The following is a 7829-nucleotide window of genomic DNA, read 5'->3' on the forward strand; positions in this document are numbered from 1 at the left end:
CTGGGATCAGGGGGTCTGCGAGTAGAGACTCATCAGACAACTTTATTGTTCACAAGGGGCTCTATATACACCTCAGGCCACATGGGTAGAAGCAGCAACATGCAGTTAACCATCAACATTACTCATAGTCTAAGGAATTTTAAAAAATCTTATCTCAAGGTACAAAGTTTAAGTGTTCTATTTACTACACAAATGTTATCTGCTCATCTTTTCTTTCAGCCTTTCACAGCTTCATCCTGTTTGCCAGGAACTCTTTTTTTTTTTTTGATAAAATCATTTTTTTTAATTGACTTTGCAATAATATTACATTAAAAATATATATGTGAGGTCCCAGTCAACCCCACCCCCCCACCCCACCTCTCCCCCCCCCCCCCCCCCCAGCAACACTCGTTCCCATCATCATGACACATCCATTGGATTTGGTAAGTACATCTTTGGGCACCTCTGCACCTCATAGTCAATGGTCCACTTCATGGCCCATACTCTCCCCCATTCCATCCAGTGGGCCCTGTGAGGATTTACAATGTCCGGTGATTGCCTCTGAAGCACCATCCAGGGCAGCTCCATGTCCCAAAGACGCCTCCACCTCTCATCTCTTCCTGCCTTTCCCCATACCCATCAGCCACCATGTCCACTTTTCCCAATCCAATGCCACCTCTTCTATGTGGACATTGGATTGGTTGTGTCCATTGCACCTCTATGTCAAGAGGAGGCTCAATTCCACATGGATGCTGGATGCAATCCTCCCACTTTCAGTTGTAATCACTCTAGGCTCCATGGTGTGGTGGTTGTCCTTCTTCAACTCCATCTTAGCTGAGTGTGGTAAGTCCAATAAATCAGATTGTAGGTGCTGGAGTCTGTTGAGGCTCAGGACCTGGCTATCACATTGTCAGTCCAGAGAATCAAATCCCCTATATATATCTTAAACCCAAACATTAACTGCACCTCCAGCACATTAGCATGAAAGTCTTATGAAGGGAGATCCCATCTGAGTCCAGATTCATCACACATAAACACCATTTCCAAAGAGGGGCCATCTGACCTGGTAGTTAACCCCATCGGCCATGACCATAACTCCCATGGGTCTCTTTAGCCCTCAAAGGAACCAATATCTGGGGGTTGTATCTGCTTTATCTGTCTCTCTGACTCTGCTCAGTTGTGCATAAGGGCAATCCTTCTGCCAGCCTCCAGACTCATTTTTAGAAACTCGTAGCCATATAAACTCATTTCTCCTTTCCATTTCCCCCTTACTTTAGGTCAAACAGCATTTTAAAGTCATGTTATTTTATGTAGACAGGGATATTCTGCTGATCCGCATTGAACCTTCCGTATAAGGTCATTTTCCAGTTGCATCATCAGTTGGTAGTTGATAGTGGTCCCTCGGTGCCAGGGAGGCTCATCCCCGGGTGTCATGTCCCACGCTGGGGGGAAGGCATTGCATTTACATGCTGAGTTTGGCTTCGAGACTGGGCCAGGAACTCTTAATTACCACATTCCTTAGATTGCAAGCATGGCCATGGAGACAGCACATTTTCCTTGAGAGGCCACTGTGCCTCAGTTTCCAACAAATACAGATGCAAAAATCCTCAATAAAATACTTGCTAATTAAATCCAGCAACCCATTAAAAGAATTATTCATATAACATGGATTGGAGTCGACTTGCTGGTATTCTACTATAGAACTGTTGTGACTCTAGCAATGGGAGAAATTGTATCATTGATGTGGAAACGGTGGCCACAGGATTTGCTGAGGGCAGGGAGAGGGAGGAAGAGGTGTGATATGGGGCATTTTTGGGACTTGGAGTTGTCCTGAATGATATTGCAGGGACAGATGCAGGGCATTGTTTATCCTGCCATAACCCCCTGGATGGACTGGGGGAAAGTGTGAACTGCAATGTAAACTATGGTCCATGAGGTCTGGCAGTGCTTCAGGGTATATTCATCAAGTGCAATGAATATGCCTCACTGATGAAAGGGGATGTTGATGTGGGAGGAGGAGGGGGAGGGGGGAGGGGGAATGGGGTATATGGGAACCTCATGTTTTTTAATGAAATATTTTGTGTGATCTATTTATCTTTTTTTAAAAAAAGACTAGAAAATGATTATGTTTTTAAAAAAAGAATTATTCATCATGATCAAGTGGGTTTTAAATCAGGCTCACAAGGGTGGCTCAACACAAGAAAATCAGCATAATACATCACATTAATAAATCAAAGAAGAAAAATCACATGCTTTTATTGATTGATGCAGAGACAAAATACAGCATCCTTTCTTGATAAAAATACTACAAAAGATTGGAATTGAAGGAAAGTTTCTCAACATGATAAAGGCCGTATATGATAAACCCACAGCTAACATTTTACTCAATGGTGAAAGACTGAAAGCTTTCCTGTTGAGATCAGGGACAAGACAAGGATGCCCTCTCTCACCACTGTTGTTCAGTATAGTGCTAGAGGTTCTAGCTAGATCAATCAGGTAAGAAAAAAAATAAAAGGCATCCAAATCAGAAAGGAAGAAGTAAAACTTTCATTATCACAGATGCTATGATCCTATATATAGAAAGTCCTGAAAAATCTACAACAAAGCTGCTAGAGCTAATAAACGACTTTGGTAGAGTGTCAGGATATAAGATCAACAGGCAAAAATTAGTGATGTTTCTATACAATTGTAATGTGTAATCTGAGGAGGAAGTCAGTGTATTAGTCAGGATTCTCTAGGGAAAACAGAATTAACAGGATATGTCAACAGTAAGAGATTTTATAAGAGTCTCTCACACTACCGTGGGGATGCACAAGTCCAGGTTTGGCAGGCAGGCTGCAAACCAGGTGCTCTGATGAAAGTCCAGTGAAGGTCTTTGATGAATTTCCAGGAGATATTGGCTGTCCAAAGACAAGCTGGGAAATTCTCTCTGAATGCTTAAATCACTTCCCCATTTAAGGCATTCAACTGATTGATTTAAGGCATTCAACTCATTGCTGATGGCAATCTCCCAAATTGATGTAAATGTAATCAGCTATCTATTCAGTAAAGTTACTGGTGACTAAAGTCCATAAATGTTCTTTTATTACAATTAGCCCAGTGCTTGCTTGACCAAACAACTGGGCACAATTACCTGGCCGAGTTGACACATTAGCCTAACCATCACAGTCAGGAAAAAAATTCTATTTACATTAATAACTAATATAATCAAATATTTAGGAATAAACTTAACTAAGGATGTAAAGCACTTGTATTCAGAAAATTATAATGCATTACTAAAGGAAATTTTAAAAAGACCTAAATAATTGGAAGAACATTCCATGTGCATGGATTGGAAGACTAAATATCATTAAGATGTCAATTCTACCGAAACTGATACACAGATTCAATGCAATCCCAATAAAAATTCCACGAGCATTTTTAAACAAATGGAAAACACAATTATCAAATTTACCTGGAAGGGGAAGGAGCCCTGAATAGTGAGAAACATGTTAAAAAGGAAAAGTAAAGTTGGCGGACTCTCACTTCTGGACTTTAAATCGTATTACCTAGCTATAGTGGTAAAAACAGCATGATATTGGCATAAAAGGGAGAGGTGGGGCAAGATGGTGTCTGAGTGAGTGCACCTTATAATCTCTCCTGCAAAGAAGTGGCTGAGTAGGGTTGGAGACCTGCTGGATTGGGCTGTTTCAGGTGTTTGCAGGGTAGGAGGTATCTGTACATCGATTTGTGGGGACAGTGACAGAGGAGATTCTTATAAGAGGTAGAATTTTAGGTCTCATTCACGGAGGTCAGGGTCATCTGTGGGACCCTTCCCCCTGGGGCTAGTGGCCTGGCGGCGGTGATTCCTGGAGGCTTTGCTGGGCTGGGGAGTTCCAAGCTCTGAGCGGGCTGTTTTAGGGGCTTGCAGGGCGGGAGGTGTCTGCAGGTCGATTTGGTGAGACAGTGACGGAGGAGATTCTTGCGAGAGGTGGAATTTTGGGTTTCTGACTCAGAGGTCAGAGGTTCTGGCTGGAGCCCCTCCTCCTAGGGCTGGCAGCCTGTCGCGGTGGTCCCTGAACTATTTGTAGTGCAGTGGCACCCCCAACAGTTTATTTAGGGGGCCTGCAGGGCAGGAGGTGTCTGGATGTTGAGTTGGTGAGACAATGGCAGAAGAGATTCTTGTGAGAGGTGGAATTTTGGGTTTCTGACATGGAAGTCAGAGTTTGTGGGCAGGACCCCACCCCCTAGGGCTGGCGCCCAGCTGCGGGGATCCCTGAAGGCTGTGTTGTGCTGCGGTGGTCCCAGGCCCCCTGTTAACTGGATGCATGGTTCCCAGGTCTGTGTCCCCTAAACCCTGGTGGCCCACACTCCAGAGACTCACACACCTTGAGTCTGCAATATCACAGACTTCCCATCCCTGAATCCACCGCACCCTGAGGTCCATCTGAGGTCCTTGATTATTCTAACCCTCGGCGTTTGTGGGTTTTTTTGTCTTGGTTGCTAATATTGTAATTATCTCCTGGTCTTTTCTCCCATTTTATCCCCCAAGGTCCTTTTTCGTTTATTTAGGATTTTTTTCTCCTTTTCTTTCTCTTGCTTGTTTCCCTCCCTTTTCTTTGCCCACCTCCTTTTTTCTTCTTTCCTTTTTCTTTTCTCTTTTTCTTCTTATTTTATTTTATTTATATAATAGGTGCTGCAGGGAGCGCTTCACATTTGCTGTGTTTCCTCATCCTCCATTTCCTCTTTTCTCAGAGAATTGATTTTGGCCACCTACACTATCCCCTTTCCCCCATATCTTACTATCCTCCATCATCCACTGTCTCTCTTACATTCCACCTCCCTTTCTTTTGCCCCCAAATTGTCTGACTTTTAATTTCTAATACCTTTGTGCTGTTTTCTGTCTTTTATCCACTCTTGATATTATTGTCTTTCTTTTCTCTTTCCCTCTCTCATGAAAACACTGGCTTTTTAATTCATACTATATTCCTCCCCATATTCAGTTGACAGTCTCATTATAGGTACTATACTTATTGCTATAACTCTACATGACTACATGAGTCTAATATCCATTCTCCCAGATCTCACATTGTTGCTCTGTTAATGCTTATTACCAATACTACTTTACACATTTTCTTTTCTTACTCATTTTGTTTTCCCTGGCCCTAATATTTTCCTTCAAAGTGAACTTAGCCAGCAACAAGAAAATAGAGTAAGAAGAACGAAGTGACAAAGAGAACACATAACACTTATGAAAGAACAACAACTAATTAATCCCAAGACTAGACAAAGGAGCTAAGGAACTGATTAAACCCGTCAAGATAAAATGATGACCAGACAGCAACAAAAAACTACAAACCAAACCAATAATCAGGAAAACATAGCTGAATCCAATGAACAAACTAAAAACCAGGAAGGGGAGCAGAACATCAGATAAGTAATTAAAGATCTCAAAACATATATTAGAGACCAATTTAATGAAGCAAAGGAAGAGATTAACAATATGAAGAAAACATTGGAGAGGAAATTGTAGACATAGGCAAAAAGATAACAGATATGATGGGGATGAACACCACAGTTCAAGAAATCAAAAATACTCTCTCAGCAAATAGCAGCAGATTAGAGGAGGCTGATGAGAGAATTAGTGACGTGGAAGACAGTACATCTGAAATCAAACAGATAGTAGAACTGATCGATAAAAAGATAGAAAAAATCCAGCTAGGACTTAGGGACCTGAATGACAATGCAAAACACACAAACATACATATTATAGGCATCCCAGAAGGAGAAGAGAAGGGAAAGGGGACAGAAGGGGTGTTGGAGGAAATAATGGCTGAAAACTTCCCAAATCTACTGAGAGATGGATGTACATATCCAGGAAGCACAATGCACCCCAAACATCTTAAACCCCAACAGGCCCACCCCAAGACATATACTTGTCAAATTATCTAATGCTCAAGACAAAGAGAAAATTCTAAAAGCAGCAAGAGAAAAGAAAACCATCAGATACAACGGAGGCTCCATAAGATTAAGTGCTGATTTCTCATCTGAAACCATGGAGGCAAGAAGGCAGTGGTATGATATAGTCAAGGTACTAAAAGAAAAAAATTTCCAACCAAGAATACTCTATCCAGCTAAACTAGGATTCAAAAATGATGGAGAGTTCAAAATATTCACAGATAAACAGAAATTGAAAGAGTATGCCAACAAGAACCCTGCCCTTCAAGAAATACTAAAGGGAGTTCTGCAGGAAGAAAGGAAAAAAACAGGAGAAGCAGAGTTGGAGGAGAGTGTAAGAGCAACAGAAAAGACAAAAGAAGGGGAAAAAAATGACAAACACAATCCCAATCAAAATATGGCTAACATAAATAACTCCTTGAATATAATAACACTGAATGTCAATGGATTAAACTCACCTATCAAAAGATTCAGACTGGGACATTGAAATATGACCCATCTACATGCTGTCTACAAGAAACACATCTTAGACCCAGGGATTCATGGAGGTTGAAAGTGAATGGCTGAAAAACAATCTTACAAGCAAACAATAACCAAAAAAAGGCAGGAGTAGCTATATTAATATCAGACAAAATAGACTTTAAAAGTGAAAAAATTGTGAGAGACAAAGAAAGATACGGTATATTAGTGAAAGGGACAATCTCTCAAGAAGAACAAACAATCATAAATATTTATGCTCCTAACAAGGGCACCTCCAAATACATGAGGCAAACACTGGAAAATCTAAGTGAAAGAATAGATGCTTCTACAATTATAGTGGGAGATTTTAATACACCACAATCAACTTTGGACAGAACATCTCAAAAGAGAATCACTAAAGAAACAAAAACTTTGAACAGTATATTAGAGGATCTGGATCTAATGGACATATACAGATCATTACACCCGAATACAGCAGGATATACATTTTTCTCAAGTGCACATGGATCATTCTCCAAGATAGACCATATGCTAGGCCACAAAGAAAGGCTCACTGAATTCAGAAAGATTGAAATCATACAAAATAATATCTCTGACCACAGTGGCATGAAGCTGGAAATCTGCAAGGGCCAGAGGCCCAGATTTCACACCAAGATATGGAAATTAAACAGCATACTCTTAGAAAAATAGTCGGTCAAAGAGGAAATCTCAAAAGAAATTAATAACTACCTTGAAACTAATGAAAATGATAACACAATGTACCAAAACTTATGGGATGCAGCAAAAGCAGTACTGAGAGGGAAATTTATAGCCATAAATTCATACATCAAAAAAGAAGAAAGAGCAAAAATTGAAGAACTAACTGCGCATTTGGAGGAATTATTTAAAAAAACAACAAAGTAACCCCACAGGAAGAAGAAAGAAAGAAAGAACAAAGATAAGAGCAGAACTAAATGAAATAGAAAATAAGAAAGCACTTGAAAAGATAAAACCAAGAGCTGGTTCTTTGAGAAGATCAATAAAATTGACAAACCCTTAGCTAGACTAACAAAGAAAAAAAGAAAGAAGATGCAAATACACAAAATAAGAAATGAGAAAGGAGATATCACCACTGACCCCACAGAAATAAAGACTATAATAAGAGGATACTTTGAAAAACTATATTCCAACAAAAATGACAATTCAGAGGAAATGGACAAATTCCTAGAAACACATAAGCAGCCTATATTGATGAAAGAAGAAATTGATGATCTCAACAAACCAATCACAAGTAAAGAGATAGAATCAGTCATTAAAACCTCTCAACTAAGAAGAGCCCAGGGCCAGATGGCTTCACAGGTGAATTCTACAAAACATTCCGGAAAGAACTAACACCAATCCTGCTGAAACTCTTCCAAAAAATTGAAACAGAAGGAACATTACCTAACTCATTC

The sequence above is a fragment of the Dasypus novemcinctus genome, chromosome 24, assembly GCF_030445035.2.
Source record: "Dasypus novemcinctus isolate mDasNov1 chromosome 24, mDasNov1.1.hap2, whole genome shotgun sequence".
Lineage (NCBI taxonomy): Eukaryota > Metazoa > Chordata > Mammalia > Cingulata > Dasypodidae > Dasypus > Dasypus novemcinctus.